Below are 24,769 nucleotides of genomic sequence, written 5' to 3'. Positions count from 1 at the left end.
AGCTGAAAGGTTTGGCATCTTCCCCAAAGTATGTTGCGTTGTTAAGTTTGATGGCAAAACTAGAATTATGATCTCCGCTTGGTATGTTATCCTATATTTCTAAAATGGCGATGAGGGCCTCATCATTCTGGAAATGATCAAGACATGGGGGGTTTGGCTAGTTCCAGTCGATGATTCGGGGTGGATTATAGGAATGACCTCATCAATTAAGTTAAGTTCAAAGGAGGTGTCAGTGAGTGTTAAGTAAGATGAGTGAAGGTCATCGATGGTACTCTTCTTGTCAGATTCTGGCGTAGGATGTGACGTAGGGCCTGTGGGAGTTTCTTATTGCTCACGAACCCAAAAGGTTTTAATCCATGCCTCTCCATAGACTAAGATATCTTTAAGAGGTGGGGGAGGTGATTTGTCTTCCTTGTCTGAAGTACTTAGATTTACTATACCCCATTCCCACTCATGCGAGTTGGTCTCTGAATCACTCTCTAACATCTGATTTTTGTACTAGTCTGGTATGTCTTTTGAAGTGAATAGTGCATTTGGATTATGCACTTGTGGAGGTGGGATTGCTAGGGTCATAGGAATAACTAGGGTGACTGATGTTACTGATGGGGTTATCGTATATGTTGATGTTGCCGATTGTATTGATGTTGTTGATGGAGTTATGTGGCTTGTTGATGTTGTCGATGGTATTGATGTTGCTAATAGAGTTATCGGTTTTGTTGGTGCTATTGGTACGATGATTGCTACTGATGGGATTATTGGTTTGGTTGGTGCTATTGCTGCTACTAATGGGATTATTAGTTTTGTTGATGTTGCTGATGCCTTTGATGCTACTGCTGGGATTCTTAGGTTGGTAGGTGCGGTTGGTACTGTTGGTGTCATTAGTACCACAGAGATAATTAAGGGTTTTCTCTTTAGAATAACTGGCTGATATAGGGGTTTGCTGGATTTGCCTTTGAATCTGAGTTTAGGAAGAGATTCCTTTTCAAAACCTAATCCAGTGTTATCTCTGGGTTTCAACTCAGGTTGCAAGGGCTTGTAGCATCCTTGTTTGCAATGTCCCAAAGAACTCTGGCCATCATAGCCCATTCTTTGCATGATAGTGAGGCCTTTGCCATATTTATCAGTGGGAAGCTTAGCCTTCGGGCTTTATGTGTTGATAGGGTCATTGTAGATCCATTCTGCCAGATCCTCATCCATGGTTTCCACTTCCTGACTTTTTCCAGGGATGAATTACGCCAATGTGCATTCTTACTTGGCCAGTGGTGGTTGAAGCAACTTTTGAGGTTTTCCATGAGTTCTAGAGGATGTGAGTAATTTCCCAACACAAAAGAGTTTGCTAAGATTATATTCCCCAAGACCTTCCTCAACCATTTTCATCTTCAACTTCTCTTGCTTTGGTATAGGGTGATTGAGCTGGAAAAAGAGGTTGGACTAACATATGATGTGGAAGGGATAGCTTCTCTATTGTTAGGTATGGTAATCTCTGGCTGATGGTTAATATTGTTACAATATGCAAATGGATTTGCATCGGCAAGGATTCTGATTTATATACCATTATGGGAAAACTTGATACACTAATGATAGGTAGATGGAAAAACTTGCATGGCATGTATCCAAGGCCTTCCTAACAAAATATTATATGGTAAAGGAAGGTCTAGAACTTGGAAGACAATGTGCTTCACCACTAGGCCCACTCTGATAGGTAATACAACAACTCCTTTGGAAGAACGCTTTGCATCATCATAGGCCTTAATGGTTATCTTTTTGCTGGGATCCACTAATTCTATCACATACCACAATGTCATGACCAACTTTAAGGTGCATATATTCAGTCCGGCTCCATTGTCAATCAAGACTCGCTTGATTCTGTGTTGGTTTAAAAATCCTTCAATGTGAAGGGATACGTTATGTGGTTGTTGGAATGAAGCATTATTACTTTCAGAAAAAGTGAGGCATGGTGATGATCTGAGACTACCAACCATGGCTTGAAATTGATATGTGTTGAGGTTGGCAGAGATTGGCGCTTCTTGGAGAGCTTGATCCAAGATTGTTTTGTGTGAAGAGGATAAGCGCAAAAAATTTAATATGGATATGAGTGTAGGCATTTTGTTCAGTTGTTCCACAAGATTATATTGCTTGGTGAGGGGTGTCATTCCTTGTGGTGCTACTCGAATGGTAATTTTTCTATGATGTGTAACAACATTGCATACAGGATTTGGATCTTTGATGGTGAGAGTTGCAACTTGTTCATTAGCTTCATAGAGGTGTCTCACAGTAGAATTATAGGTAGCTTGTGTATAATTAGTTGTAGTATTTGTGTTTTGCCCAGAGATGGAAGGACCCCTTTGATCGTGTGATGGAAGTGGATTATTGAACATTAGATGATTGTCATTGGATGTTTTAAGGTCATGTCCTTCTATTTCAATTTTGCCTCTATCAATAAGATCTTGAATAATATCTTTCAATCGATGGTAATTGCTCATCTTATGTCCTTTCCCTTGGTGGAATTCACAATGTTCATTATCTCTCCACCATGGGGTTTTGACCTGAGGTTCATAGTTAGATGTTTTTAGTAAGGTCACAAGATTGGAAGAGACTAATTAATGCAATATTGTTTTGATGGGTTCCCCTAAGGGTGTGTATGTGCATTTTGGTTTGTAGTTCTGTTGTCGTTGTCTTGGTTCTTCTTGTGGTGCATTGTGACCTTGATTTTGTGGATGAGTGATGGTGTTGTTTTTAGGAGGGGGATTTTGCCCCGCAAACCTGGCCATAGGCTGTGCAATCTTTATTGTCCATGCATCCTCTACCCTCTCATTGACAACGTTCTTGTTCTTGTTCCAAAAGTTGGGTTTATCACTATTATAACGTGGATGAGGGCCATCTTTGGGTTCATTGTAGATTTTGATAAGTCCCTTTTTTATAAGGGCTCATTCACATTTTAATCCTTGAGTGAAAATCTCTTCAAAAGATTTGGTACCCTTCATGTCTAAATGCAATTACATCTCATCATTCAAGTTGGAAATCAATATTTCCACTAGTTCTTGTTCAGGCAAATGAAGAGAACGTCTACTAGACAGTTGCCTCCATCATTGTAGGAAAGATGAGAACAACTCCCCTAGTTTTTTTTAGTGTTGCATAGATATACCATGGTAACATCTCTTTCTATGTTATGTGAATAATGAGCAATGAACTTTTGGACTAGTTCCTCGAATGTTCTAATGCCACCTAGTAATCGGGAAAACCATTGTGTGGTTGCACCTCCCAAACTTTAAGGAAAGAGGTGCATTAGATAGGTGTCCTCATAGGCCACCTCTAACCAAGCTAAGTGAAATTCTCATAAATGATCTCTAGGGTCTCCTTTGCCCCTATACTTTTCAAACTTGGGCATTTCAAACCCTCGTGAAAAATGTGGCATATGCATGTTCCTATCAAAAGGATAGGGACAAATATCGTTAAGTGAAAACCGAGTAGTCTTCACACCACTATTGAGTTGTTGAGCAAGATTTTATACCTGTTCTCTCAACATGTCTATTTTTGTAGGAGGAGGAGGCAAGGGATTCCCTTGATGATTAGGGTCATATCGGAAGTAATCTCTACCTCTTCCACCATCGTTACGGCTATATTGTTTTGATGTCTTTTGTATCTGTTTGGTATCAAAGTTAGAGGGTAGTTTAGCCCCCTCTTGAGCAAGTCTCAGAAAATGAGCATCTGCATTGTTTCTAAGGATTTCATCAAAGAGCCTATTGAACTTGGGATTGTGTTGTGTTCTTTCTATATCTTCGAGAGTTGGAGTGATAGGATCTTCATCATTTGTACCTCCTCCAATGGCTTCTTGAAAATCAATGAGGTTTTCTTCCTCCTCATCTTCAATCTCTGGTTGTCAGTTTCTCATTGATCTTGTTTGAGCCATGTTGTTTGAAAGTTTTGAGGTTGGTGAAAGTGATTATGAGTTGGTGATGAAATGTTTGATGGAAGACAAGTTTTTCATGAAATGTTTAGAAGATGGATCTCTATCATTAAGGGTTGGATGTTACCAAAGTTCTTTGTGAATTGCTCTTGTGTTTTCAACAATTTTTATGTGATAAGGTATAGCAAGGTTTGAGATGTGTTACAAACCAAGCTACCTAGTAATGAGAGGATGCACTCATAAACTAGTTTTAACCTATGTAGAAATGCCTCTTAGGATGATGGATCCTAGATGTAGAAACACTCTAAAACTGGTTTGTTGGTTTAATTTAAGCAATATTTAAAAGAACTTAGGACAAGACCTTTTTATGTTTTGAGAGTTGAATGGTTTTTGTGATGTGTGAAGGTGAAAGTGGATAAAATATAGACCTTAATAAAAACTTTCTGTCACAAATGGGGTTTCTACTTCTTCCTCTCTCTCAGGAGTTGGTGGTTCCCCTCGAGCTATGTTGTAGGTGATACAAATTTTTGGAAAGAAAGCAGGGTTGATCTTGCCCCCTTTGTTTTTGTGATAATTCAAGGTTCTAAACTGAGTAAAAGCTCTATTTTTCAAAGGCTCTTTGTCAATATACAAGTGCATATGGCGCAAGAAGGCTTTGTGTGAGAGAAAAAAATGTCTATTGATATAGAAAAGCTTCCTTCTTTTGATAAGAGCTTTTGAACTCAATTGTATATTTTTCAATGTAGTCTTTTGATGAAGATTCCCTTTTCTCAAAATGTGAGTGATGGTCATACAAATCAATACTTTGTTTCAATTGTTGATGCTTGTTTTGTTAATGTTGGATATAAAATGATGCACTGCAAAAAGGATGTTAGGAACACACAAGACATACAAGTCAAACGTTAGTGTTAGTAGTATCAATCAAAAATGAAATATGAAGGAAACTACAATCCTAAGAATTCATATCAAGAGAGATATCAAACACATTAAAGAAAGCATACAAAAATAGAGAAAAGATACAAAACACTCCCAAATGCTCTCAAACATGCTCATAGTTGCTCCTCCCTTGTTCCTCTCCTCTCCAAGTTCCACATGAGTGTAGACCTCGGCTTTTTGCACTACTATGGAAGTCTTATGGAGATTCAAGATTTATGAAAAATGTTGGTGTAAATAATTATTCATCATGGATATTATTACACTTACTTAAATTTACTTAGGATAATGCATTTCATAGTTATTTGGATATGAGACACTTGGGTGTTTGTGCCAGATTGGGATAGTGTGTGTAGGAGAAATTCCACCTTTTATGGTGTTGATCTTGTTATTACACTATCATATCCACTTATAGTGGAGTGATAATTCCACCTTCAGTGGGTGATCCACCTCATGTGGAATATTATATTATTTCTCCTACCTACCCACACCTATTTCCTACCTACCCTTGTTTCTCATTGAGCCACATGTCATATTTGTGTGCTCATACATCCATATGGCCTTGCCTATATAAGCAGGCCTCTATTCATTGTATGTAACTATTGAATCCAGTTGATTATTGATCATTTCTATTGATGAGAATACACTTTATTCTTGTCCTATATTGTGTCTCTATTTTGTACATTTCATTGAGCTCTTGATCTTGGCAAAATCCAACATGGTATCAGAGCCATTGGGGCTTCATTGATTCGTCTTGAAGAGGCATTATTGTGACGTCAAGAGGCAGATCTGAGGAGCAGCATCTTTTGGAGGCGTCCTAGACTAGATCCGACCTCGCCATTGCGTCCAGAAGGCCGTTTCCATGAATTTTGGTTATAAAGTCGGTCTATTTTGGTGAGAAAATTTTTTTCTCCAATTTTTCTATAATCGTACGGATTTTCAAAATTTTTTATATAATTTTCGAAAAAAAAAAATATATTTTCATTTCCTGAAAATTTTTGAAAAAAAAAAATCAAAAATTCGGAAAGCAAAAAAAATTGAAAAATCAATAAAAAAAAAGAAAAAATCAAATTTTGGGGGTCCACAGACCCCCCCCGTACCTGCACGTTGCAGGTTTGCAGGTCTATGACACATACCTGCCTTGTCCCGCGTACGTCGCCGGCCGTTTCCTCTCCCGCTGGCAGCTCTATCCCGTGCCGCTGCCGTCCTCGCTCGCGCTGCCTTCGCTATCTCCCTCCGGGCGTTGCTGCCTGCTCCGCACGCGCCTCCGCCCGCCGGTCGCTGCTCCGTCGCCTCCCTCCGCAAGCAGCTCCCTAGTGCCCTCAGCCTGCAGCACCACCACCTCAGCACCAATGCCAACCACCGCCTCCGGTCACCGTTCGCCGGACAGCCGACAGGTCAACCTAACCCGGAGGACCCGCGCCTGCCACGTGGCAGGCGGCCACTGGCCCGCTGGTAAAACTGTATGCCCAGTCACCTTCCGTACTTCCATCCAGTGCCATGCAGATATCCATATGGCTGCCACATCAGTAGCCGAATCAGCTCATCCAGTCAACAAATCCGTACGGTACGGACACACAATCAACTGCATAGTCATCTGCCACGTCACCTGTCCGTACAGTATGGATGTTCAGTCAGCAGAGGGTGAAGTTTTTGCGATGGTCATACGGCTGTCAAATTTAAGCCAGTGACTTGCTGACATCAGCAGGGTTTGAAAATTTTTGGACCCCCCTCTCATTGAGCTTTTTGATTTTGCAGTTCAACTTCAAATAGCCATAACTTGCTCATTTTTGCTCCTTTTTGGGTGCAATTTTTTTTGAAATGGGCTAGAATTTCGTGCTCTCCACAGTGGTGAAGAATTTTTTTGATTTTGATGTATGGAGTTTTTAGAGAATGCAGTTTTTGATGATTGTACCTGAGTAATCCCAGTTTTTGCAACTTCCGAGGCTTCGTTTGGGGTCATCCGACCTCCTTTTCAGGTGCCATTTTTTTTGAAAGTGCATATTTTTTCGTCTACTTTCACATGATGTATCAGATTGATTCCATTGTAAGTAGAAATTATACTTTCAGATCTTGGCCATTTTTGGCTCTCTTGGTACTTGTATATTTGCTTGAATCTCAGTTAGATTCATTGCACTATTGATTGAAGTCTCTTGTATCTCATTTTAGAAGTTGTAAAATTTTCATCATAAGTCCACTTTGCCTTGTTTTGCAAGTGGCTCATTGTAATCGCACTAAGTATAAAGTGCCAAAATCATCACTTTAGGGGGGGTACTTTGATTGAGTGAATTTGGGGGGGTGTCTCTTGTGCTTTTGTGCTCTTGTGTTCCTTCCTTTTTTCTTCTATGGGTTCTTCTAAGTTTCCTCTCTTAACTCCACATAACTATGCTACTTGGAAAATTGATGCATGGAGTAAACTTATGGAAAAAGGACTCACTCATTACATTGATGGAACTATTATTGCTCCAGCTGATCCTAAGGCTGATCCAGTTGGTCACTTAGATTGGCTCACTAAAAATATCATGGCAATTGGTACCTTAAGAAAGTATGTATCAAAGGATCTCATTTTTCATATTGAGAAATGTACTCTAATCAAGGATGCTTCGCAAAAGTTTCAAGACTTGTATGGTCAAGTTGATGAGATTAGGGGATATCAAATTGATAGTGATCTCACCATATTAGATCCCAAGAACTTTGATACTATACAAGATTATGTAACTAAGGCAAATGAGTTGAGGGCACAACTCAAAGATTGTGGTATTGATAAAAAGGATACTCAATTGATATTCAACTTGATAGGCAAGCTTCCACAAGAATATGTAGCATTTGTTTCTAGTTTCCAAACCCATAGGATGACAATGGGTTTAAGCTACACAATGCCTACATTTGATGCTTTCAATGAAATGTTGATGATGGAACAAACTAAGTTGATAAGCATGGGCATTCTTAAGGCTTCTAAGTCTCAAGCATTAGTGGCAAATCAAGGGAACAAAGGAAATCAAGGAAAGGACAACTCAAACAAGAAGAAATGGCAATCAAAGCCTAAGGAAAAAGCACCATCTTCTTCACAACAAGGAGATTCATCCTCTTCCAAGAGAGATAATTCACCAAAGAGAGAGAGACCTACTTGTGCTTATTGTAAAAAGATTGGTCATGAGGAGCATCGTTGCCATTCTAAGAAGATTGATGAGCTCACACATATCATCAAAAAGCATAACATTAATTTGCCTAAAGTCTACAAGAAGGATGATTCATCAACTTCCACTTCCTCACATTCAAAAGGAAAAGGGCAAGCATTCATGGATTCTACAAGTGGAAAGACTCACTCTTTTGGAACAAGAAAAGGAAAAGCTCTATGTGCTACAACAAATCATAATTCAGAGAGATGGCTTCTAGATTCAGGGGCTTCTCATCATATGGCATCTTCGCAGTCTATGTTCTCTACATTTGAGCCTTGCACCATGCCACATATTTTGATGGGCAATCATACATACATGGATGTGATTGGGAAAGGATCTTTTGACATTGGGGATAACTCCTTCAATGATGTGTTGTGTGTACCCCACTTGACAAACAATCTCCTTTCTATCTATCAAATCACACATGGCGCAACTAAGAGAGTTGTGGAGTTCACACCTGACTTAGTTTTCATTATAGACATGGAGACTAGAGCTATCATTGCAACTGGGGTGGTTGATCATGCATCTCAGTTATACTCCTTTTCAGATTTTGTTGATGATGATGATTTCACATTTGATGATTCTACACATGATGATTGATCGTGCCCACAAAAGGATATGAAAATCACAGTAAAACCTTTCCTGGGAATTGGGCATTCCAACAGGTGACCAATATCTCTCTCTGTAGATGACCATTTACTTGTCAAACCAGGGGACGTATACTTTAAATGGCGCAACAAAATATATGCACTAGGAACTCATTTTGGTCAAATCTTAGCAGAAATACATACTGGAAAGAAATTCTACCTACGCTACAGGAAGGTAATGCAAAGCTCTGTAACTCAACTATGATTTGATTAAAACAGAAATCATGATAACTACAACTGAAACACAAACTATGAACTGCCCTTATGCTGCAGGAACAGGCACAGTGATGGATTCCTTGTGCTGTAGGAGCAATGTAAAACTGAGTTTGTATAAAAACTTTAAAGATGAAAGCAAACTGAAGCTTAACAGGAAAGAACAACTAACTAACTAGCTACAGATACCTACTAAGTGGGCCCCCTTAGCAAGCATCTCCTAATTACGCAGATGCTAAACTCAGAACTTCATTGAACTTTATTCATAAAAACAGAATGATATACATTGTTTTGTTGATATGGAAACTAACAATAAACTCTATCTCTCGTTAAACAGATTCTGTCTTTCATTATCATATTGATTCTTACATGATATCTACTACTCTGATTCTATCTTATTCTAACTCTCTTCTCCCTTTCTCTCGCACAGGAGGAGAACTTTATTTAAAAATAGGAGAGCAACTAACTAACTAACTCCATCAAGGAAAGACGTGGAAGTAAAATATATCCCCGAATCAAGGAACAAACTCCATAAATGAATTTATGCATTCAACCTGATATAGAGAGAATCTAGCGCTCCACTCTTTCCAGATTGACTGACATTAAAATTCTTTCCCATGGTTTCGGTCACAGAGTCTTCGCCGGAGCTCCCTCGAAGTCGTGCAGGAAATGGACTTTACTACAAGGCTGAGATCGGCTGCGCTTGACTCGATCGTTCTTCAACAACCTGCAAAACAAAAGGTAACAGGCAACAGAAAAATGTGTATGGCACATACACGATATCTACTCATTAATCACACATTTTAAATCTACTTCATCATTCAAAAAACTATATACGATATACCAGTCATTTTAGGGACTCAACGGGGCAATAAATGCAATCAAGTCAGCACAATGAGCTGCAGGAATATAAAAGTATCTTGCTACAGGATATCCCAAAAAAAAGGTTTCAACAAAGTCTGAACATCCATGAAATAACAAAAGTAAAAGCATTTAAAAGTTTATCATAACATCCAAATTATGAGCATATTTTAAGCTCATCACTGCCCCCTACTTAGTCCAATTCTGGTCCTGCAGCATTAACTTTGCTGGTGGTTTCTTTGAAGTCGGTGGTTGCTACATGACTCTGAAATGGATTTTTAAACTTGTAATAAAATCCTCAGAAATCCTGACATTTTTCATACCTTTGGTCTTCTAATTCATTGTTAAGATTTGTAGCCTGGTGAGGATAAAGTGGCCACATTAGCACAGGGGCTCTGAATGTCAGCGACAACCACAGTTCAAATCTTGTTTGAAGTCCCAATTGAATATATCTGCTAGTTCGTTTGAGAGCTGCTGTGAAATTTAGGGGACCATGTGGTTCTGACTTTCTTAACCCAATAGTTAATCTCTCCCATCTTTTCTCACTTCTGGTGAATGCCAATTTCCAAAATGAATATTGTTGTGCCTGGAATTCATCATATACTTGTTTTCTGATATCAAATATTTTCTTTCTTGCTGAAACATTATTAATACCATATGTCAGAGTAAACCAATCTTTCAACATTGCATGGGGGTTTGAACTTTGAGAATGTAATGGAACAAGCTCTGTTTTCTCAGCTTCCTCATATGTTTCCCACTGCCTGCCATAATTCACCTCATTTGTTGCCCATGGCATAAATGTTCTCAAATGAATATCACCAATATATAGAAGAGGATTCCATTCTGTTTCAAATGGTATTAAAAGGCCATGCAAATAGAATTCACACAAAGAATTCCTTAACCAGTTAGGAGCTGCCTGGTATGCTTCATATAATTCCTTGACAGTATGAATTATAGGATCTTGGTTTCTGGAAATTCTCATCAATTGGAACCATAAAAACTGTTCTTTAACGCATAGAGCATAAACTCTGGGTGGTAGTCTACATTCCATAATCTGACCAGTTACTTTTAACATTTCATCCATTTTTGCTTTCAACTCAGCAATTTCTTGTTTCTGATTTTCAATTTTCTTTTTCAATTTTTTCTTTTCTATTTCCCATAGACTTTGTTGCATGTCAGTCTGGGCTATGTATTGGAAAGTCGGGGTTTGCAATGTAACTGTTTCCCAATCAGCTTTAACATATTCCAGAAACTCAATTAAAAACGTTTTCTTATACACAACAATGACTTTACAAATTGCAGGGTGAAATACAACTTCACTAGACACATTCAATTGTTCAGTCTGTTCTTGCTCTTGCTGCAAGATAAATTCTTCTTGTTGCTACGATGGAGAAGTTTGTGCTTCCTTCGAAAATTGCATAGCAGCAGTAGCCAAATTATCAAGATTTGGTAACCCTTGCTCATTATGCCCTGCTTCTTTTGTCTCAACTTGTTCCTCTTCAGGAATGAATGAACTCTGGGCAGCATTCTCGAACACATTCTGAGAAACATTAAATTCGAACTCAACAGACCCTTCTGAAATTATAATCACCTCTGGTTGCAGTGAAGCAGGGGAGGTCTTAAATTGTTTCCTTGCGGAAACCCTTCTTGGCACTGATGCGGCTGCAGGAGGTGTTCTGGTAGCTTTCCTCTTCCTTGTTTGTTCAGAGGGCTTTGCCCTACCAGAGCATGACGGTGAACTAGTAATAGCAATAGGTGTTGCTGTTTGAGAAACAACTGCAGGGGAAGGTGCTGCAGGAGAAGGGCATTGCCTTTTCTAAGAACGAGGGTCAGATTTTGGGGACCCTTTTGTCTTTGTTTTTCCCTTCTCTCTCCTAGTGGCAGAGTTAGTTTGTACCCTAGCAGAGGATTCAGGTGCGAAAGCTGCAGGACCAGGTGCTACAGGAGTAGATGACCCTTGCCCTAATTTACTGGTAGATGCAATTTCTTTCTTCTTTTTCTGAAGCCGTGGGGTAAGTACCCTAGGGGGTTGTGGAATTTGCAAACTCTTTTGGGCAACAAATTGTTGCCAGGAGAGAGGTGAGACATCCCTCACAGAGTGCTCAATCAGTAATTTAATAAGGCCATGATGAGCGACAGAATTATCTTTCCCCTGTTGAGTTCTGTGGGCACTTTGTTCTAAAAATTTTAACAAGAAATTTGGAACATTTATAACTAATCCATGCCTCATATGGCTCAATAATTTAAAATGATGAGAATGCAGATAGGAAAAATGGCCTTCACAGGTCAAATACCTGATTATGTAAGTAGCATACTCTGAATAAGGAGGAGGCAATGATACACGCTTGCATCCCTGCTTGGAGACTTCCAGAGGTCCATCAGTAGGCATTGAAAACTCAGCCCTTGTAGCTGCAGCGTCTGAAGAAAAGTTTTCTCTAACGGCTGAAAGACCAGTTACTTCAGCAATTCTGTTTTTGGTTGCAACAACCGTTAGACCCCATACGGTGGCTTCCCTTTCAGAAAGGGTTCTCAAAAATTCTCCAGCAGCCTCCTCATCAAAATCATTTAAGCTGAAGAAATAATTTAACCACCCACAGAGGCTGAATGCGTGGACTGTTTGCGGATTTTGCAATAACATTTCATGAGCTACAGGCTCATGTCGCACCAACTGACCACCCATGTTTGTAATTTTCTTTTAGCTGAACTCAATTCCTTGCTGAAGGTTCAAATTCTCTGTTTCCCTTTCTGCTCTGGTTTTTCTTCTTTCGTGCCATCACATTTCTTTCTTTTTCCAAAAATGAACTTTTTGAATAAGCAGTCTTAATCGTAATTATGCAATAAAGAAGGACATGCGATCATATTTGGAAAGTACCAGAAAAGTATTAAAGAAAGATTATTTTGCAGTTATGGCAGCGGTGAAAAGACAGATTTTAAAAGATGGATTACCTCGCCCCCTACTTAAAGTATGACATGTGTCCTCACATGTCGTAAAGACCAGGTAGAGATTCGGGTAATAATGACTGGTACATGCATAGCAGTAAATGAATAGAATGAAATAAATCAAATATGCGATAAGAAAAGATATGGCGTACCTTTGATAATTGCACGTACGTGTGAAGAAAGATGATGGCATCTACATGAATTGACAAGTGGGAAAGATATCTTAATTAAGGTTGATGCAGATGGATGATGTGAATGGGTGAGATGGGCGGAAGATAAAGAAGTGAAATGGGGGCGATAAATGAGAATGGAGAAAAAGAGGTTTCCTTTTTAAAAAGAAAACCTTTATTATGGGCATGCTTTTTTGAAAATTACGGTAACACTGCAGGAGAAAGGCTAAAGCCTTCGGCTGCAGGAAGAGTAACGGGAGGAACCTGAATGAACTGCTACATGAATTCTTCCTTGGAGACTGGTTTGTGGTACAACCGGAGTCGGTGGCCATTCACTAGCAATTTGAAACGGACTGGGCCTATTGTTACCAGCTGTACAACTCCATTGTCAAACACATTTTCAACTTCATAGGGGCCAAGTCAGCGTGTTGTGAGCTTACCTTGATTTTCTTGATATCTGGAATCATATAATAGAGCCCAATCTCCAGCAGAAAATTTTCTAGTTTTGATGTGCTGATCATGCCATTTCTTTCTTTGTTGTTGGATTCCTTTTGTATGCTGCAGGGCAACTTTTCTCATTTCGTCCAAAGCATTTAGCTGCAGGAGACGGTCCTTCTGTGCTTCAGATATGTCTATATTGAGTTCAAGAGCTGTCCTCAAAGTTTTGTGTTCAAATTCTATGGGTAACATGGCTGTTTTCCCATAAAGCAGCTCAAAAGGTATAAACCCAGTTGTTGTTTTTCATGTAGTTCTGTAAGCCCAAACTGCTTCAGGAAGTCTATTGTTCCAATCTTTTCTATGGATCTGCACTATCTTTGTGAGGATCGCCTCAATTTTTCTGTTTGTTACCTCTGCCTGACCATTGGCTTGAGGGTGATAAGGGTTGGACTTCTTATGTTTGATTTTATAGTCATTCATTAGTGCAGTGATCAGATTCGACGTAAACTGAGCTCCTTGATCGGTTACAAGCTCTCTGGGAACTCCAAATCTTGTGAAAATTTGTTCATACAGAAACTCAGCAACTTTTTTATCTCGAGCATGAGTCATAGCTGTTACCTCGACCCATTTTGTTATATAGTCCATGCAAACTAGAATGTATGACTTTCCATTTGATGGTGGATCAATCGGCCCTACAAAATCCATCCCCCATTTATCAAAAGGGGTGACTATTATCTGCGGATATAGTGGCATTTCATCGGACTTAGTTGGTCTTCCCATACGTTGACATCTGTCACATTTTCTTGTATAGGCCACAACATTCTTATGTAATGTTGGCCAGTAGTACCCTGTTGTAAGAACTTTCATTGATGTTCTTTTTGCTACAAAATATCCTCCACATGATTCATCATGGCAAGCATGCAATATGTCATAAGTTTCGTCTTCTCTTACACATCTTCGCATTACTTGATCAGGTCCAGTATAGAACAAACTATTTGCAATCCAGGAAAAGTTAAAACTTTTCTCTATTAACAATTTCTTTTCTTTTGGAGAAAAGTGGTCTGGTATTCTGTTTGCTGCTAGATAATTGGCAATGTCTGCATACCAGGGTATATGTGCAGCGATGGAAAACAAGTGTTCATCTGGGAACCTATCATCAATGATCTCATGTTCAACAGGTGTAGCTGATTGAAGTCTTGATAAAAAGTCAGCTACAACATTAGCTCTCCCTGGTTTGTCAATTATGGAAATGTCAAACTCTTGTAACAACAGGAGCTAATGTGCCAACCTACCAGAGATGGCAGGTTTGTTCATCAGATACTTGATTGCTGCATAGTCAGTATGGACGAATATCTGATAACCTGTGACATAATGCCTAAATTTATTCAAAGTATACACTACTGCAAGCAACTCCCTTTCTGTGACAGTATAGTTGAGCTCAGGACTTTGAAGGTTCTTGCTGATAAAGTAAATAGCATGTTCAACTGAATTTTCTTTTTGATTCAGAACTGCTCCTATGCCAAAGTCAGAAGCATCAGCATGTATGTGAAAAGACAAATTCTATTTTGGACCTTGAAGAACAGGGGCTTTAGTAAGCAAGTCCTTTAGTTGTAGGAAGGATTTTTCACAGGCCTCTGTCCACTCAAATTGTGAATCCTTTGTTAACAAAGCATAAAGTGGACTAGCAATTCTACTGAAGTCTTTTATAAACCTTCTATAATACCCTGCATGACCAAGAAAACTTTTGACATCTTTCTGTTTTGCAGGAGTTTGTAAATTCTGAATTACTTCAATTTTAGCAGAGTCGACCTGAATTCCATTCTTTGAAACATGATGACCTAGAACAATACCTTCTTCCATCATTAGAAAACACTTCTCACTGTTTAGAGACAAATTTTGCTCTCTACACCTTTTCAATACTTTTTCTAAATTTACCAGTGCTTCTTCAAATGTGACTCCATAGGCAGTGAAATCATTCATGTAAATCTCCATACATTCATGAGATATATCAGCAAAGATACTAATTACTGCTCTCTGAAATGTTGCTAGCGCATTGCATAGGCCAGAAGGCAAGACCGAATAAGAAAATGTTCCCCATGGACAGGTAAAAGTGGTCTTATCTTGATCTTCAGGGGCAATTTTTATCTGATTGTACCCACTGTAACTATCCAAAAAGGAAAAATATCTTTTGCCAGACAGTGAGTCTAGTACTTGATCTACAAAAGGTAGTGGAAAGTGATCTTTTTTAGTGGCACTGTTCAATTCTCTGTAATCTACACATACTCTCCATTTTCCACCTTTCTTGGGACAATGACTAATGGAGAAATCCATTGACTGTCAGAGATTGGATAAATAAAACCAGCATCAAGCAACTTTTGAAGCTCACTTTTAACTATTTCTCTAAGTGCTGGATTTACTCTTCTTTGAGGTTGTCTAATTGGTGAACAATCTTCTTTGATATATATCCTATGAGTACAAACTTGAGGATCTATTCCTTGCATGTCCCCATATTCCCATGCAAAAGCTTTATGTTGTTCTTGTAGCATTTTTAATAGGTCAGTATGTTGAAACTGTGACAGCTTGTTATTGATATTCAAACAATGACCTTGAGATAATTCTATCTGCTCCATGAGATTACTCATAGAGTCTACAGGTAATGTTTGTACCTCTTGTGGAAGCAAATTATGAAAAATCACTGGAAGTTTAGGCAGTGAACCTTCAGAATCTGGTTGCTGCAGGAAACATTGTAAATGAGTACCATTTGGATCAGATGAACTACCCATATCAGAGTTGTACTGTAGAATTTGAAATAACAAGACATCTTCATTCTGAAGTTGTGAGAATGGGTCATTTTTAATCATCATTAATTGAGCCAAAGAATTGGCTTCTTCAATTTCCTCCCCCACATCTGGCCAAACAGGTTGGGACAAATCTGGCTGAGGTCTAGCAGGCGGATACAGAGCCAATTTCTTTGTGGACTGCCCATCAAAAATGGTCATATCTCTAGAATGACATCTTATAAAAGCATCAGTAGTTGCTAACCATGGTCTACCAAGAATAACTGGATATCCTCCTAAAGTTGTCTTAACTGATAATATTGTGAAATCAGTAGGATACTCCTAAGATTCAAGAATGACAATTACATCTTCTACTATCCCATCAGGTTTAACTGTGGAGCTGTCTGCAAGCTGTAGAACTGTGGGTGTGAACCTAATGTTTAAAATGTTCAGGGAGTCCATAGTATGCTTTGTCATGACATTAATGGCAGCACCTAAATCAATCAAAACATTTTTTACAACTTGGCCATTTACATTTATCTGCACTACAGGACTTCCAGGGTCAATATACTTTGGAATAACTACATTTCCCAATATTATATCAGCCAATTTCCCTAATACATGAATTATTTGAGGATCCTTTTTCTTTTATCCAGGCTTCTTCAAACAGGCTTCTTTAATAGCTTTTCCAAAAATAGGAATATCTTTAATAGCCTGAAATAAAAGAATTTGAATCTGCACATTTTTGAGCTGATCCACAATGTCAAAAGTGGGTTCTTCCATGGGTTTATATGCAGTACTTTGCAACCTCTGAGGAAAAGGTGGGTTGTCTTGATTTTGCAGAACAGGCTCTTGAGGAATTGTATCAGTTATGAGCATGTGCTCAGTAGGAACAACAGGTGCAGTAGATTCTTCATGGGGAGAATATGATATTTCAGTAATCAGAGGCGGTTTTGGAGCAGGTAAAGTAGTTCCAGATCTCAAATGGATGTCATTAACGTTTAAGGCATAAGCTTGATATTGGTTGGCTTCAGCAAGATACGTAGGCTGCTGAGGCTGCTGTTGTTGCTTATTATTGGGATTGGGCAACGGATGGGCAAGCATAGGTGTTTGTTTTGGAGGTCCAGGATTTGTGGCAGTTACTGCAGGAGATGGCATAAGGGCTTGTGGTTGTGGCTGTGGAAGCTGCAAGAATCCAGAGGACTGGTTTTGCCATTGCTGAGGGCCTCGCCATTGGGAATTTTGCTGCCAATTTCCTAAAGGTGGGGTCCATTGCCCTTGTGGTTGCTGCCATCCTCTTTGAGGGGATTGCCATTGCTGGTTCTGATAATTAGGCCAATTTGGTTGGGGTGGATTCCAGGGTGGTGGTGGTCCATATGCATGTTGCCATTGGTTATTATATTCAGAATAAGAATTACCAAAAGTTAAAGGGTCTTGAGGCATACCTTGTCTTTGAGCCCATGGTCTCCTTTGTGCAACAAAGAACACTTGATCATCATCTCCTTCTACTGGCTTAAAGTCAGTAGGTAGTTGTTTGGCTTCCAAATTAGCCACCATCTTGCATCTGCAGTCATGCTTCTTTTGTCTACAGTATGGACAGAACTCGGCCAAAACTGCATCAGCCTCCTCATGTTTCTTTCGAGCTTGCATAGTGTCCAGTTGCGTAGCCATATTATTAATGATGTCCTGCTTGAAGTCAGATAGCAAATTTGTTATTTCCATTCGGGAAACTCCACCAGAAGAAGACTTCCTTATTGTAGCATGATGACCTCGACCTTTCTTAACTATTGCTCGAGAGTAGTTAAGACATATTTTCTTTATATCATCCCAAGGCACCTGGGTTATATCACCTCCTCCTATCAGGTCCAGGGCGTCTATACAAGCATCACCTATTCCCTTTGGAAATAGTAGTTTCTTAGAGTCCTCGTTGAGAGTATGGTTTGAATTCCTCTGTAGTGAAAACAAGAATCTGAAAATATAATCTTCCAAACTTTCATCGTCCTTCTGCTGAATTCGGAATATGTCATTACCTTTGCTGGTGCTCTTACAATATTCCTTATACTTTTTAAGGAATTTCGTCTGCATAACCTCCCAACTATCGACGACACCTCTTCCCAGACTCATGAACCATCTGAGAGCTCCTTCCTTCAAGGTGGAAGGAAATAACTTCATTTTATGAGCGTCTGTGTTGTAGTCATAACTACGATAGAGGACATCAAATTCAAACAGAAAGGTTTCTGGGTCCTTTGTGACCAGGCCATAAAACTTTGGAAGAAAAGAAGAGGGAATATTTTTAAGATTGTCAGTATCTCCCTAGGGGACAATGGGAAACTCAAATGCAGGAGGTGGATTATTACGTGGATTATTTGCTATGTTTGGTTGCTGGAATAACAGAATGAATGGATTTTCCTCAGGTTCATTGTCAGCTGGGTCAAATGGTAGTTCAATAAATAGATTTTCAGGGAGGAACCTTCCCAAGGCATCTCTATTTCTTCTATGCATGCAATATGATGAATAGTGGCTTGAAGGATCTAGAAAATTTTACTAACAAACTAAACTAATGCTAAAAATAACTTCCGATAAACTCCTAGCTAGACGCCATCCTCGGCAACGGCGCCAAAAATGATCGTGCCCACAAAAGGATATGAAAATCACAGTAAAACCTTTCCTGGGAATTGGGCATTCCAACAGGTGACCAATATCTCTCTCTATAGACGTTCATTTATTTGTCAAACCAAGGGACGTATACTTTAAATGGCGCAGCAAAATATATGCACTAGGAACTCATTTTGGTCAAATCTTAGCAGAAATACATATTGGAAAGAAATTCTACCTACGCTACAGGAAGGTAATGCAAAGCTCTTTAACTCAACTATGATTTGATTAAAATAGAAATCATGATAACTACAACTGAAACACAAACTATGAACTGGCCTTATGCTGCAGGAACAGGCACAGTGATGGATTCCTTGTGTTGCAGGAGCAATGTAAAACTGAGTTTGTATAAAAACTTTAAAGATGAAAGCAAACTGAAGCTTAACAGGAAAGAACAAATAACTAACTAGCTACAGATACCTACTAAGTGGGCCCCCTTAGCAAGCATCTCCTGATTACGCAGATGCTAAACTCAGAACTTCATTGAACTTTATTCATAAAAACAGAATGATATACATTGTTTTGTTGATATGGAAACTAACAACAAACTCTGTCTCTCGTTAAACAGATTCTGTCTTTCATTATCATATTGATTCTTACATGATATCTACTACTCTGATTCTATCTTATTCTAACTCTCTTCTCCCTTTCTCTTGCACAGGAGGAGAACTTTATTTAAAAACAGGAGAGTAACTAACTAACTAACTCCATCAAGGAAAGACATGGAAGTAAAATATATCCTCGAATCAAGGAAAAAACTCCATAAATGAATTTATGCGTTCAACCTGATCCAGAGAGAATCTAGCGCTCCACTCTTTCCAGATTGACTAACATTAAAATTCTTTCCCATGGTTTCGGTCACAGAGTCTTCGCCGGAGCTCCCTCGAAGTCGTGCAGGAAATGGACTTTACTACAAGGCCGAGATCGGCTGCGCTTGATTCGATCGTTCTTCAACAACCTGCAAAACAAAAGGTAACAGGCAACAGAAAAAGGCGTATGGTACATACATGATATCTATTCATTAATCACACATTTTAAATCTACTTCATCATTCAAAAAATTGTATATGATATACCAGTCATTTTAAGGAGTCAACGGGGCAATAAATGCAATCAAGTCAACATAATGAGCTGCAGGAATATAAAAGTATCTTGCTATAGGATATCCCAAAAAAAAGGTTTCAACAAAGTCTGAACATCCATGAAATAACAAAAGTAAAGGCATTTAAAAGTTTATCATAACATCCAAATTATGAGCATATTTTAAGCTCATCAATGATCACACTTACTGTGATGGTTCAGATTTTGAGGAGAACTTTGGACACTTGAACATGGGGATTCTCACATGTAACCCCATTCTTGAGTCTTGTATTTCATCTCCTCCTATTGATATCACATCACCTATTGCACTTGATGATGCAGATAGTGCGACAGTTTTGCCTTCATGTGATTCATTGCAGCAGGATATTCATTGTCTTGTAGCTTCAGATTCATGGGATGATTACTTGACAGACATTGCAGGTTTGTTTGTGGAATCCTACATTGCAAATTTGGGAGACATCATTGATGACATTCATCTTCTCTTCGATGAAGATGATCCTTCTTCGATTGTTGCGAGGGAACACTCTGACCCTCTTGTTCATTCTCTACATGATCATTCTTTTAAGGTTGACATGATTGTGGATACTTATGTACAGCAGTTGGAGGAGGTCTCTTTATTTTTTGAGGAGACATGTGAGTCTTTGGGACATGTTCTACATCCATCTCCACTAGATCTTGGAATGCCTTTTTCAGCAGTGTGGCATAGTTTACCACCTTTGGAAGGGGTATCTTTTAGCATCAACATGGGGACACTTGAGTAGTTTTCAAAGATTCCATTCATCATGCATTTTCTTCATACATCTTCCCTTCATGATTGGGGAGACTTCATGGATACACCTTTGGTTTTGTTTCTTCCTAAGGGGAGGAATGTTGTTCGACGTTCGTGGAGCAGTTTCTTCATACATCGAGCTTCTTCCATTGGTGCAGATTCTCCATTGAGGGGGGGTCATAGTTTGACTTCTCTTCTTCTCTCATATGGGGAGGACTTTTTCCTCACATGGGGTTTTGTTCCTCACATTCTTTTATGAGAGTTCTCTTGTATAGCTTTCATATCTCTTTTGGGGGAGGGTTTTTTCCCATTGGGTTTTTCTCTCTTTCCCCACTTTGTGAGAGTTTTTTCATTGTCTTGGTTTTCATGCATTTGCATTTGTACATGGGTACCTAACATGGCCTCGTATCCGGGACCCATCTTGCATTTCTTAGTTGCATTGTAGACTTAAGTGCATTCCCCTAAGTTGCACTTAAGGGGGGGTGTTGGTGTAAATAATTATTCATCATGGATATTATTACACTTACTTAAGTTTACTTAGGATAATTCATTTCATAGTAGTTTGGATATGAGACACTTGGGTGTTTGTGCCACATTGGGATAGTGTGTGTAGGAGAAATTCTACCTTTTATGATGTTGATCTTGTTATTACACTATCATATCCACTTATAGTGGAGTGATAATTCCACCTTCAGTGGGTGATCCACCTCATGTGGAATATTATATTATTTCTCCTACCTACCCACACCTATTTCCTACCTACCCTTGTTTCTCATTGAGCCACATGTCATATTTGTGTGCTCATACATCCATATGGCCTTGCCTATATAAGCAGGCCTCTATTCATTGTATGTAACTATTAAATCCAGTTGATTATTGATCATTTCTATTGATGAGAATACAGTTTATTCTTGTCCTATATTGTGTCTCTATTTTGTACATTTCATTGAGCTCATGATCTTGGCAAAATCCAACAAAAAATGATTAAAAAGACTATGCAAACAGATGCTAAATATGAGAAAGCCTAATTAAGCTATATTAACTTTAACCAAAATAACAATGTAGATTATGATTTACTACTAAAAAATCTCTCTTCATTTTAGTATAGATTAGATGCATACAAGATTTTTGGATCTTAATTATGAAGGAATAGGCTCTATATATAGGAAAAATAGAGAAGTGGATGGTTGAGATTGAGTAATCTCAACAAGGGTCAGGATTAATGGGTTTATGATCCATGTGAAAGCTTTCAACCCAATCCCAGGATGACAAATGTCAACATGATATGGCTTGCGAGGAGAGGGAAGAAGCATTAAATGCTTGAGATGATATGAAGGTTAGCTTGGGAGGTAAAGTTAGTGTTGAGTTGAATGAATAAACCCATTATCCAATGAATAATGCCTTTATCCAATGGATAAACTCTTGTGCAAGAGTTAGTGGGGATAACCATGGTCAAAGCAATGAATGCTTGAAGAGACCCATGAGTTAAATGAAGGTTGAGTTAGAAGAAAAGTCTCTAACCATGCGGGTGAGTTGAGTTAACCATTAATGGTTATGTAAGAGGCATAAATGGTCATGTAAGAGCCATTAATGTTTTGGAAGACTATAGGGGTTAACTTGTTGGAGACATAAAGCATTTAATGCTTTTCAAAGACTTTGAGGCTTTGAGAAGTGACTTAAAGTTGCTTAGGAATGTGACAATATTTAGGAAATGGATTAGGCTAATTAGGAATGGTTTAGAAGAATTTAGAAAGTGGTTAGAAGAGTCTACAAGGGGAGTTTAGGATGCAAGTGGGTTTGGTGGGTGAGAGAAAATAGGATTTTAATAAAAATAAAATTACATTATTTGAACAAAATAGGTGCAACTTGCATTTGTAAAAGGATGCAAGTTGGGGGGGGGGGAAGGGGGGACAGGGGGGTGTAGTTTAGGGATTTTTAAATAAATATTTGTTTATTTTATTTAAAGGAGGAAAGCGGTTAAATTAAATAAATATGTTTTATTCATTTAATTGATTTAGAGTGTGGGTTAATGAATTAATTTAAATAAATTAAAAAAATTATTTAATTAATAAAGGGGTTGAGGATGAATTAATTAAATATTAATTTAATTAACTAATCATTGATGGTTAAATAATCATATAAATAGTAAATATTCATTTAATTAAGTGGACAGATTTATGTGACTACAATCCTAATATTGCCTTTTTTATTTATTTTCATAGCCACCTTTTCTGCCAATCATTTAATGTTTAGACGGTGAACATTTAATTCTAGTTTTAGTTGAACTCTGCCCAATTTTGACTCATGTTGTCCCTTTCATACTACTGGTATTCAAATTCTCCCTTTGGTTTTTTCTCTAGTTTCATTATATTAGGTATGGGGGGTGACGTCATTCAAACTAAGAAAGATAGTTGTGATGATTTAAAAAATAATGCTAAGTTGTGGCCAAAACTAGTAAAGGGAAACCTTGCAAATTATGTGGATGGGTTTATGGAAAAGCTCTTTCTTTTGGGGTTGTTCTTAATCTTGGTCAACCTTCCCTCTTAAATATGCTTCATCTTAAGGCTAAATATTTTATAAGATAACTATGAACTCATATTACAATTAATATGTACCCAATATATAAATTTGAGACAACACGAGACATTTCAACATCCTTAAGCTTATCTACCTTTATATTTTGTTGTTTTTGTATTTTCAAAGTCTTTATTCTATATCAAATAAACTATTAGTCACTATTATGTGGTGTGCCTTGATGTAAATGTTTGAGAATTTATGTATACTTGTCTAAACTACGATTATTGGGTTTGTGTGTTTGATGCTATCGAATGCAATATCTTAGGGATGATCATATTTTGTAATCAAAGATTATAATGAGGTATATTATTGCAAGTGAAAAAGGCATGATAAAATTTGGTCACACAATGAATATAAATTTTTTTTAAAGGAAACTTATATCTAGTGATTATGTAGAAGACAATATGTTCTAATTCTATGAATAATTCTTAATATTTAGAAGGATCTAATTCCTCTAAATATTCGACTAGATCTATCTTGAGTTAGGATAGAATTTATTATGATTTATTTTATAAAATATGGGTAATATTGGTAGGCAACACTAAATGTGGCATGTGGTTTTAGGTTTTTATATCTATTGGGTGGATAATGGCATACTAAGCTTTATGATTTGTACCATAAAACAAAAATTATATTCTTAGAAGTAGGATGTTATTCAATATTGCTATTATGATTTTAATTTGTATCTAATAAATAATATGATATTGAATAAGAAATATAATAAATTAAATTAAATATGACAAATTTATGAGTTTGTATTGGATTATTATGTGTACATCTTTGGAGGGAGGTCAACTCAATGACTCATGTGGGTTCAATATGCTACCTATGTGTTGGTGATTTTAACCCAAAAGCTGTAGGACTATATGAGTAAGTTTATGGATCACGCATTCTTGTATGTAAGTATATCTTGATCTACCATAATTATGTATACTTAGATATAGGATGGCCCCATATATAAAATATGTGCGTGATTTATAATTGTGGATAGCCACCTATCACTAGTACCATGCACATAATATAGGATAGATGTTTTATATTATATCTAAGGATCATCCAAATTTCACTTGTAACATGGAGGCGAAGGATGTGAGGAGCTATCTATGGTATGGTGTAATAATACTTTATTGGGTTATTAATAATTCTTTGTAGGTGATCGATGCTAAAAACTAAGCAACATATCTTGGTATTTACCTATATACCAAGATATGGTGGACCCATTTCAACTTTTAATACAATTATCAAAAAAAGGTAGTGATTTCATAAGTATAATACTATCCCACAAGGTAAGGTGTTTAGGAGATTAGGAAGGAAGAAAATTCCAAGTATACCATTAGCTAGTTCTAACACATCAAAAATGTTGGTGCCATTTATTCATAGGATCCTCTTTGTAGATTCATGAAGGCATCATAAATTTTCCTAGGTGTAGTATTCATTTCTTCAACTATTGAGAACTTATAAAAGGCCATATTGACATAGTAATTAATTGAATCTCTTCAAGTTCCCAAAAGTAGGGCCAAATTCCCATCTCACCCTCAATCTAACTAAAAATTCTAGCTATGAAAGGTGATTTTGATGATGTCCCAAGTGCATAGGCATTAAT

Source organism: Cryptomeria japonica, chromosome 10, assembly GCF_030272615.1.
Source record: "Cryptomeria japonica chromosome 10, Sugi_1.0, whole genome shotgun sequence".
Lineage (NCBI taxonomy): Eukaryota > Viridiplantae > Streptophyta > Pinopsida > Cupressales > Cupressaceae > Cryptomeria > Cryptomeria japonica.
Note: the sequence above shows the minus strand (reverse complement) of the source record.